Here is a 12,124-nt window from a genome sequence, read left to right as displayed (position 1 = left end):
TATGGATTTTGTTAGATTTATACTTAAGTATTTAATTTTGGTATTCTGTTTTTAATTTCAAATTCCACTTGTTCATTGCTGGTATATAGGAAAGCAATTGACTTTATTCTTGTATCTAGCAGCTTTGCTATAATTGCTATTAGTTCCAGGAGGGTTTTTTTTTTTTTCCTTTTTTTGTCACTTCTTTCAGATTTCAGACAATCATGTCATCTACAAACAAAGACAGTTTTATTTCTTCCTTTCCAATCTGTACGCCTTTTATTTCCTTTTCTTGCCTTAGGTAGCACTTTAAGTATGATGTTGAAAATGAGTAGTGAAAGGGGACAGCCTCTCCTTGTTCCCAGTCCTGGAGGGAAATCTTCTAGTTTCTCACTATTAAGTATGGTGTTAGCTGTCCGTTTTTCATAGATTTTTTTAATGAAGTTAAAGAAGTTTCTCTCTATTCCTAGTTTACTGAAAGTTTTTTATCATGTACGCATGTTGAATTTTGTCAAATGCCTTTTCTGCACCTATTGATGTGATCATGTGATTTTTCTTCTTTAGCCTGTTGATATGATGGATTACATTATTTGCTTATAGAATGTTGAACCAGCCTTACATCCTGGGATAAATCCTACTTGGTTGTCATGAAGAATTCCTTTTTATACATTGTTGGATTCAATTTACTAATATTTTGTTAGGGAATTTTTAAATCTACATTCATGAGAGATATTGTTCTGTAGTTCTTTTTCTTGTAATGTCATTGTCTGGTTTTGGTATTAGGTAATGCTGGCCTCATGGTATGAGTTAGGAAGTATTCCCTCTGCTTCTATCTTCTGGAAGACATTATAGAGAACTGAAATTTCTTCCTTAAATGTTTGGTGGAGTTCACCAGTGAACTCATCTGGGCCTGCTGCTTTCTGCTTTAGAAGATTATTAATTATTGATTTAATTACTTTAATAAATATAGGCCTATTCAGATTGTCTATTTCTTCTTGTGTTAATTCTAGCAGATTGTGTCTTTATAGGGATTGGTCCATTTCATTAAGGTTAAAAAATTTGTGGGCATAGAGTTGGTCATGGTATTCCTTTATTATCCTTTTAAAGTCTGTAGGATCTGTAGTGACATCTCCTCTTTCATTTCTGATATTGGTCACTTATGTCCTCTCTCTTTATTTCTTTGTTAGCCTGACTAGAGGTTTATTGATTTTATTGATCTTTTCAAAGAACCAGACTTGGTTTCATTGATTTTCTCTATTATTTTTCTCTTCTCAATTGAAGTTCATTGAATTATACTCTAATTCGTATTATTTCTTCTGCTTATTTGGATTTAATTTGCTCTTTTTTTCCAGTTTCCTATGGTGGAAACTTAGATTATTGACTTTAGAATTTTCTTCTTTTCTAATATATGCATTAAATGCTATAAATTTCCCTGTAAGCACTACTTTCTTTTCATGTCACAAATTTGGATGAGTTGTGTTTTTATTTTCATTTAGTTCAAAATATTTTTAATTTCTCTAAGATTTCTTCTTTGACTCACGTGTGTTTAGAATTATGTTGTTTAATCTTCACATATTTGGGGATTTTCCAGCTATCATTTTATTGTTGATTCCTAGTTTAATTCCACCGTGGGTTCTGAGAGCAGACATTGAATTTCTATTCTTTTAAATTTTTAGGTGTATTCTATGGCCAGAATGTAGTCTCTTTTGGTGAATGTTCCATGTGAGCTTGAGAAGAATGTGTGTTCTGCTGTTGTTGGATGTAGTAGTCTATAGATGTCCATCATATCCTGTAGATTGATAGTGCCAGTTGTTATCAATATGTAATGCTGTAATGCTCTTCTTTATCCCTGGTAATTTTTCTTGCTTTGAAGTTTGTTTTGTTTGAAATTAATAGAGCTACTCTTGATTTCTTTTGATTAGTGTTAGCATGGTATATTTTTCTCTATCTGTTTATGTTTAATCTGTATGTGTCTTTACATATTTAAAGTGGGTTTCTTGCGACAACATGTGATTGGATCTTGTTTTTTGATACACTCTGACAATCTCTGTCTTTTAATTAGTGCATTTAGACAATTGACATTTATTGATTATTCAGGCCAATAATCAAGTTGATTATTCCTAGTTGGATTAATGTATACCCTATTTATTACTGTTTTCTATTTGTTGCCCTTGTTCTTTTTTCCTATTTTTGTTTTCTAGTCTTTTTCTGCTTTTTGTGATTTTAATTGAGCATTTTATATGATTCTATTTTCTCCCCTTTCTTAATATATAAATTACAGTTCTTTTTTTAAATATATAAATTATAGTTCTTTTTTACTTTATTTAGCGGTTCCCCTAGAGTTTGCAATATACATCTACAACTAACCCAACTCTACTTTCAAATAACACTATGCCACTTCACGGGTAGTATGAGTACCTTATAATAACAAAATAATCCTAATTCCTCCCTTCATCCCTTGTATTACTGCTGTCATTCATTTCATTATGTATGCTTACACATAAGTGTGTGTGTGGAGATATATATATATATATATATATATGATACATATATAAGCATACATAATTGAATACATTTCTGCTATTATTATTTTGAATAAGCTGTTAATTAAGAACAAGAAAAATAAAGTTTTTATTTTACCTTTATTTATTCCTTCTTCAATGCTCTTCCTTTCTCTCTGTAGATCCAAGTTTCTGACCTATATTATTTTCCTTCTCTCTAAAGAAGGTCTTTTCACATTTCTTGCAAGGCAGTTCTACTGGCCACAATTTCCCTCAATTTTTGTTTGTTTGAGGAAGTCTTTATTTCTCCTTCACTTTTGAAGGAAAATTTAACAAAGTACAGAATTCTAGGTTGATATTTTTCTGTCAATATTTTAAATATTTTACTCCATTCTCTCCTTGCTTGCATGGTTTCTGAAAAGTTGGATGTAATTTTTATCTTTCTTCCTCTATAGGTAAGGTGTTTTTTTCCTCTGGCTTCTTTCAGGATTTTTCTTTATCTTTGATTTTCTGTAGTTTGAAAATGATATGACTAGGTGTAGTTTTTTTGACATTTATCCTTCTCATTATTCTCTGAGCTTCCTTGATCTGTAGTTTGGTATCTGGCATTAATTTGGGCAAAATTCTCAGTCATTATTGTTTCAAATATTTCTTCTATTCATTTCTTCTCCTTCTGGTATTCCCACTATGCATATGTTACACATTTTGTACTTGTCTCACAGTCCTTGGATATCGTGTTCTATTTTTTTAAGTCTTTGTTCTCTTTGTTTTTCAGTTTTGAAGGTATCTATTGAAAAATCCTCAAGCTCACAGATTCTTTCTTCAGTTGTGTCCAGTCTACAAATAAGCTTATCAAAGGCTTTCTTCATTTCTGCTACAGTGTTTTTATTCTCCAGCATTTCTTTTTGTTTCTTTTTCAGGATTTCCATCTCCCTGCTTCTGTTGGCCATATGTTCTTGCATGCTTTCTACTTCATCAATTAAAGCCCTTATCATATTAATCATAATTGTTTAAATTCCTAGTCTGATCATTCCAGTATCCCTGACATATCTGGTACTGACACTTGCTCTGTCTTTTCAAATTGTGTCTTCTGCCTTTTAGTGTGCCTTGTAATATTGTCTTGTTCGCAAGATATGATATACTGGGCAAAAGAAAGTGCCGTAAATTGGCCATTAGTAATGTGGTAGGGAGGTGTGGGGTGAAGAGAAGTGTTCTATAGTCCTATAATCAGGTGTCAGTCTTTTAGTGAGCCTATGCCTCTGGACTGTGAACATTACATGCGTTCCCCAGTTTTTCTCCCCTCTTAGTTGGGACAGGATGACCAGAGTGGACTGGAGTTGGGCATTTTCCTCCTCCCACGTAGAAAGCTAGAGTGGACAGGAGCTGAGTATTTCCCTTCTTTCACATGGAAGGTTAGAACTGGAGTTGGGTATTTCCCTTCCCCTAAGTCGGGTAGGTTCTGATAATACTTCAGCAGGTTAGACTCTGGTTGACTAGTTTCACCTGTGGGCATTCCTTGTTAAGAAGAACAAAGTGCTCTGGTGTATTTGAAGAGAGTTCTTTTTTCCCTCCCCCTGCTAGAATCATGAGAGGATTTTTCTCTGATACTTATTGTGAGAACCTAGTGGAGCTCCAGGAGGTAAAACCCAGAAAGGAGTGGGTCCCCCCTATGACTTGGTCCTCAGCTGTTTTCAGCTCTGAGAGTTGTCAACATTGAGCCTCCAGCCATTTGTCAATTACAGGTCAGGTTTTCCTACCCTGGCACTGGTTCCTGAAGCAGTTTCCACTGATGAGTCTCTGCTCTGGTAAGCTGTGACTCTCTATATTCGCCTGTCTCTCTCTCTCCAATCTTGGGGGCAGGAGTTTGTCCTGTGTCCTCACCTCTCTTATGGGTCCAAGAAGAGTTGATGAGCTTTCAGTCTGTTCAGCTTTTTACTTATTAGGATGGAGTGGTGACTTCCAAGCAACTTACAGGCTTGTAAGAAACAAGAAGTCCTGATAGTTACTTTTTAAATGAATACATAGGTATTTTAAATAGAGAAATTTATTTAAAGAAAAATATAAAGTAAATATTAGTGTCAATAGTAGATGGAAATGGTCCCAAATCTAGAATGTGGTAATGAATGACTAATGTCTGGAAAATGTTGCATTATGCAACATGTGTATATACATTAGACTCTTTTCTGACCACTCTGTTACTCTGCCTCTGCACCAGCATCCCAATCACTGCTCCTGGGGAGAATGTTTAACTGAGAGAAGGCTGACTGTGCTTGTGCTGCCAATTTCCTGTGCTTCCCAAAGAACTTCTGGAGGACACTAAGTAATGGAGGCCACTCAAGAGATCAATATTATGCTAATCAGCATGTGAGATACTTTAGGACACTGATACACTCCACAGGCTAGAAGCAGAGAGAAGAGTCATTTGAGGATCCAGAAACAAGGAAGGCAGGCTTTTAAGTGACGCATAACTGAGTACTTCTCTGAGAACTGTTTCATCCCCCTGCCACACATACACTGTTGTGGATGTTGGAAGCCATATTTGTATTATGACCCCTCCTTCTTAGCTACAGCTTATTGCAGCAGGGGTTGAAAACCAACTCCAGCTGAGCTCAATTAAAAAATCTCTTTCATGGAAATTTAGAATTAAAACAAGAGGTACTATTCAATTTTCATCGTATCTTGAACTAGATGGATATATAAACTAACAAGCTATGCTACGATCAATTCCTGCTATATGCATAGGAGAACAGAGGAATTTAGTCCACTGAAAGGGAGATGAATAACACAGGGACTTAGCAAGGAAAGGGGATGGAAGGCTCTGTAGTCTCATAGAGCCAGACAGAGCAGTTAATGGTTAACAGTCTCTGTTTCTAGTCAGTTCCAGTTATCAGTTGCTGTACAGCAGATTAACCCAAAACTTAGTGCCTTAAACAACAATTATTTTATTATATCTCATGATTTTGAGGGTTAGGAATTAGCACAGAGCTTGGTTGGGGGCGGGTCTCCTGCTTCATATGTCATTGACTGAAGTTACTCACTGGTATTCAGCTGGCAGAAGGACTGGTCTAGAGGGTCCATAATGGCTCCACTCATATGTCTGGTGCCTCGGTGAGTTGGCAGGAAGACCGGGTTCAGCTGGAACTGCCAGCCTGACTGACCATCTACATGTGACCTCTGCAGCAGGGTGCTCAGACGAGTCGGACTTCTTTCAGAGTGGATCAGGATTCTCCTGGAAAGAGTTCTGAGAGAGAGGAAGTAAAAGCTGCCAATCTCATAACGTCCCAGTCTGGAAACTGGTATTGCGTTCTCTTCTGCCCCTGTTCTACTAGTCAAAAAATTCAATAAGTCCAGTTCAGATTCAAGGGGAGGAAAATTAGACTTGACCTCTCAATGATAAGAGTAGAAAGCAAGTTGCAGCCCTCCTTCATCCTTCCTAATGGTGGGCTGCACTTGGGTTCCCTGAGAATGTTCTATGCCTCCACAGGACGTAGCTCATTTTGGGTAGGCTAGTTTGAGCTACTTTTAGCTATTTGTAGTTATCATATCAAGGAATAACTTACAAGGACAATGCTTTGTATTTGATTGGCCCTCAAAAACTCTTTGAATGTAGCTCATTGAATGAAAAACCGGGGAGTCAGTAGAAAACGAGTTTGTGAGTTTAGGCTCTGCTACGAGAAAGACCAAGGTTCAAATGCTGACTTTACAACTTCCTAGTTTTGTGACCTCAGACCTTTTCTCAGCTTCAGCTTCCTTATATGCAAAGGGGAAAGAATAACAGTGCCTATCTCATTCAGCGATGGCAAGGAGTCAAGTCAGAGTATAAACATAAAACTCTTAACATAGTGCCAAGCACACAGTAAGCACCCAATGAATGTTGCTATTATTTTTATTAATTGTTATTGTCAGAGTTTCAAGTCAAAGAAATATAAAAGAAGGGTCGTACACTCAAGGAATATACAACCTAGCTGGGAGACAGGATATTTCTAGTAATAGAGAATAGCATTACAGCTGGCTAACATTAAATTAAAATGAGAATGGTACAGATAGCAAGTTCCTATAGGTCATTAGAGTAAAAGAAAATGTTATAAATTGGGCAATCAGAAAAGGTTCCAAAGCGGAGGTCAGCTTGGGAACAGACTATAAAGTATGCACTAAGATTAGGCAAGAGTAAAGGTGAAGGGAGAAAATTTCAGGCAGGTAGAATAGCAGAAGAAAAGATTGCTGGGTAAAAATGTGCTTGAGGTTTTCAGGAACACTTACTGGACCAGTGCAGCTATAAATCTTATAGGAGGAAAGATGGAAAGAAGGTAGGTATTTAATGGAGTGAGAGCCTTGAATGCCAAGTTAGGGAATTTGAATTTGTAACTTAAGACTGAGAAATTCTTTGGACAGTTTTCAGATAGTGTTAAGTAACAGTATATTAATCTTCTAATAGCATATAGATTTGAGTGAAGAGAGAGAAATTAAAAAGGGGAGACTGTTAACCTCTGGACCTAATATAGATAAATGTGAGCAATAATGGAAGCCAGATAGTGATAGCAGGAAATGAATGGATGGTAGGCATCTAGGAGACATCCTACAGACAATATTGACAGGGCTGACAGAAATTGTGACTGCCTAGATGTGAGAAAAATAAAGGAGTTGATGATGCCACCCGGGTATCAATTCTGAATAAGACAAACAATTATTGCTTCATTGACACAAATGGCAAAGTCTGAGAAGGTGGTTAGTTTGGAACAAAAGGGAAAATGGAGGGAAGAGATAGAAGCCTTGGATAGAAGGACAAAGAAAGAATGAGAGGACAGAAGAAATTAATAAAGTACAAGACATCATTGTTGCTTCAACCTTCAAAGGAGAAAATATATACTAGAAACCATGAATCATTCAGCCTAGAAGCTTAGGCATTTTAACACTTGAGTTAGTGCTTTGGAAGTAATAAGTCATGTGGGAGACAATTTATAATCCCTAATCCCTCAGACCTTCTGTTGTGATTTTCAGAAGCACTTAACTAGAAGCTAGGCATTAAAATCACAAGTTGAGGTATGAAACAAGTGTTTCTTCCCCTAGCCCTCTCCCCACATTTATTCACACACAAGTATTGAGATCAATTGATATAAAAGGAGTCTGATGCATAAATTCTTTTATTGCAGTTATGCGTTACTAGGTCCCCTCAGCATTCTGTGTGTGTGTGTGTGTGTGTGTGTACGTGAGTGTGACAAAAATATTCTCAGAGGGACCCTTTTAATCTTTCATAGGCAAGTGCTCCAAGACACAGTGGGGCTCCGCATTATTACCTCAATCCAGCGGTGGTTCTTCCAGACACAGTACTGCCTGTCTGCCTCTGTGCTTCCAAATGTATTTCTTGGCTGGGGGCAAGCAGACTGCTCTTTACTTCACCCAGCATCACAAACAGTCCAACCAGATGGGCAGGACAGTCACTCCATAACTCACAGAGGGTGGAAGGAATTACCAAGCCCACAAATGCAATCTGAGGATCATTGTTTTAGATAACCACTGGTCTCAGAGGTAACCACTAACATTCATTCCAAGGTGGAAAGGGTTCCTAACTTGTCTTCCCATCTCCAATTTATCTTCTGCACTGTCTTAGTTTGTTCAGGCTGCTAAAACAAAATACCACGCACTGGGTAGCTTGTAAACAACAGAAATTTATTGCTCACAGTTCGACAGGCTGGGAAGTCCAAGATCTAGGTGCCAGCATAGTCGCCTTCTGATGAAGGCCCTCTTCCTGCTTCCTAGGCAGCTTCTTCTCTCCGTGTCCTCACGTGGTGAAAGGGGCAAGAGATCTCTCTGGGTCTCTCTTATGACTCTTTCATCAGGCACTGATCTCATTCATGAAGGCTCTGCCCACATGATTTAAGAAACTTCCAAAGGCCCCACTTCCTAATACTCTCATCTTTGGGGGTTAGAATTTCAACATATGAATTTTGGGAGGACACAAACATTCAGACCGTAGCACGCATTGTTACCAAACTCGCCTCTCAGAGAATAGCTGGAGCCATGACTTTCTCTTACACAAGTAGGTTATTTTATAGATAAATGATCTTACTCCTTTCTAGATAATGCCCCAGCAACCATTGCCCTTCCTAATGACCTCCTTATATCCATTTGGAGGATTCCTTTTCCATTGTATATTGCCTTGGCAGAAGGAGATTTTCCAGAACCCCACCCCCTCTAACCACAGTAGCACAATATTTCTTCTACCTGCTATCTAGACCAGCTAGGGGCTGTCAGGAGACCCAAGAGTGGCCAATCAGAAGACCTCTCCCTGGACCTTGAATCTTGACCTACCACCAATAGCAGAGGCAGCAATGACCATGACAAGTCCTTCCTGACCAGGCTCTTCTGGCAACCGGATAGCCTTGGTTCCCTGTTTTCTTCTTCTTTTTCTTTTGTCTCTTCCTGTTTTCAGTGGCACCAAGGAGGTATCCCCACTTGGAGTGGGCACACTCCATTTCAGATACTCAGGGTCCCCAAATTCCCTGATCATATGGCCTCAGTCTGCATCCAAGACTTCTCCATATTTGTACTCCTGGGGGTGGACTATAATGCCACTGGTGGGCACACCCCAGGACCTAAGGTTGTCCGAGGAATGACTTATTGGTTTGGGGTATCCACATGTGCACTGGCAAGGCCCTTCCTAGGGCCTGTGAGTGGGTGAGAAGAGAGGAACGAGAGGTTCCTTTGGGAAACCTGAAAGAGCAATACAAGCAGGGGCCGGGGGTGGCTGAGGGCACTTTGTGGGCAGAGGTTGCCCAGTTTGAACTGTGTAGGGTGAGGAGAAACCATGTGGCTTAGGAAGTATCTCCAACGGGGGGAGAGGGGTTTTCAGTGGGCAAGCAGCTGCACATGAGAACAAAAAGTCCCCCAGAACACCTCAAAGAGGAAAAAAACATGGGAGCTTATCTTATGGATTCCTGAGCTGTCAGAAGAGGAGACTGAGGGAGGGAGCCAGCAAGCCAGGGAGAAATTCTTCTCTGTCACCTCTCTGCATTCCTGCCTGCCTCTGGAGTGTCTTCCTGTCCCCAGGGCAAAAGTGCAGGCTATCCACAGTTATTTGGAAGTAACCGTTGTTATGCATCTATTTTTTGTGGTTGTTATGAAGACATTTGTCAAGGGGAAAGGATAGAACATATTTCATGCAATAGTTTGTTAGTTTGATTTATAACTCATAAATATTTAAACATATAGTATATGGGCCTCCATTTGTCTCTTGCCCTGACCCCACAAACCTTCCTACTTGCCCTTCTCCAGCTTTATCTTTGGGCTTCTCATTGATTCTATGAGCCCCAGATATCTTTCCAACAATCCCTTTTTGCTACTGCATTGGGGTCAGCTTCTGTGTTTGCAACTGGGAAACTCGCAGAAGGTTTGCCTTCATTTGGTCTAATAAACTCCTAAGCCTTATTTCTTTTAAATACAGAAAATATAAAGAAGAAACAAAAATCACCCAAAATTCAATTAATATTTTTGTACAGTCTTTTTCAATATTTCATTTTTGGCAGAGCTGGTATTATAATCACATGGTTTTATAGCTGTCTTTTTCATAGCATAATCATTTCCCCATCATTAAAAATTTTTCAGGAACAGTATTTTTAATGACAGAATCCCATTGTGTGGGTATTTCATAACTTACCTAACAAATCCGTGTGTTTTTTCATTGGTTTAAATGATGCTGAGATTCATATCTTTGGGCACAAATCCTTTTCTACATCTCTTATTTCTTTAAAAATAGATTCCTAAAGGAGGAAATGTACATTTTTAAGATAAGATGATATTAACAGAAGACCCTCAAGCAAGGTTTTACCAATTGCCTTCCAGCCAGTAGAGTCTGAGAATGCCTGACTTCCCCATACCTTCACTATCCAGCTCTTTTTTTACCAAATGCCCTCTGGGACCTTATTGTCTGCATATTCTAATCCCAAGATTGTGCCCCCTACATATCCAGACACACTCGCTGCCATACCTCTCTTCACCCTCAAGGTAAAAGAATTGCCATGATAGGGTTTAAGAACAAAGTGGAAAGAATGGAGGAGACGAAGAGATTGTGAATTGAACTAAAGGGACATGGAAATCTCTGCTTGCCTTTATCCCTTTTGGTATTGTTTAATTCTTTTAGTCCTGTGAGGTTAGAGACCCAGATCCTCTTTCTAGAAGTCTAAAAGATTTCTTCCTCTCAGCTTGGAAAGCCAACAGGAAACAGGGTGATACTGAAGGGAACACTTAGGCCAGCCACTAATCTAGGTGAAAGACACTTTAGTGGGTCACATTTGTTTCAGGCAGATGTATAAAATACAAAGGAGTTGAACCAGAGCCTGAGAAGTATTAATAAAGAGTGAGTATTCGCCTGAATTAACTTCTGAATATCTCCCTCTATGGATGAGGGAGATAGGGTGACAAGGTTAGTAGGGGCTGTGCTCGACAGATGGTCATGCATTTGATGATTTGGAATCTCACCATCAGAGACCTAACATTATTAACTTTTATTTCAGATTCATATCTAACAGGCATTTGCCACAATGCAAATTAGTCAGGTGGAGTTTGAAATCTAGTTATCTGGTTAACTGGTAGAAAATAGAGCAAAATGATGCCTTTCACAGAGATCTCAGCAAGAACAAAGAAATGTCAAATAAATCTGCTGATACAGCTGGAAGCATCCCAGAGTCTGGGGTTGGAGGGAACCAAGTGGTTTTCTAGAATGGTCTAGTGTGGGAAAAGTCAAGAGGTCAAATGTAGGTTGTACGGAAAAGAGGAGCAACCTGGGAAAATCAAATCTGCCTGACTTAGGAGGCTGAAAATGGAAGAGAATTCCCATGACGGCTGGGACAAAGTAAGAAGCCAGAGGAATGCACAGAAGTGAAGAGAGAGTTTTCATGACAATAACCAGTCGAGTGCCCATTTTTATGGAGTGTGGACTACCTAGAAGTTGGGTTCACTGGGCTGGCTTAAGAGTACTGCTTTGCAGCAGACATACCTTTGGATTCCTCTCCACAAGACTATTAATGTGTCTTATAATAATGGAGCCATACTACCAAAATAGAGTGGAACAATTTCTTCAGACAAACAACATACTTTATAATGCTGCACTCTCCCCACCCACCCAGGTCCCATTTACCGCAGGAATTTCATTGTTAAAGGCATATGGTTCAAAATCCCAGCTATGCATTTTGAGACCATTTCGGTTTACCTCTCTCACCCTTTTACCTCAAACTTTTTTTTTGTTACCTCAAACTTTTTATGGCTCTGATGAGGACCCAGATTTACTTTGTATATAAAAATCTACGGGGCCGGCCCAGTGGTGCAAGTGGTTAAGTGTGTGTACTCCGCTGCAGCAGCCAGGGGTTCGCCGGTTCGGATCCCGGGTGCGCATCGACTCATGGCTTGGAAGGTATGCTGTGGCAGCGTCCCGTATAAAGTGGAGGAAGATAGGCACGGATGTTAGCCCAGGGCCAGTCTTCCTCAGCAAAAAAAAAAAAGAGGAGGATTGGCAAATGTTAGCTCAGGGCAGATCTTCTTCACAAAACAAAACAAAACAAACAAACAAAGAAACTAGACAACCTGGGGTCTTTAAAAGTGAAATATCAATTTTTATTTCAAATATCTGAGATAGACGGAAAAATCCTGAC

This window comes from Diceros bicornis, chromosome 1 (assembly GCF_020826845.1).
Source record: "Diceros bicornis minor isolate mBicDic1 chromosome 1, mDicBic1.mat.cur, whole genome shotgun sequence".
In the NCBI taxonomy this organism is placed as follows: Eukaryota; Metazoa; Chordata; class Mammalia; order Perissodactyla; family Rhinocerotidae; genus Diceros; species Diceros bicornis.
The sequence above is the reverse complement of the archived record's forward strand: the minus strand, read 5'-3'. Positions refer to the sequence as shown.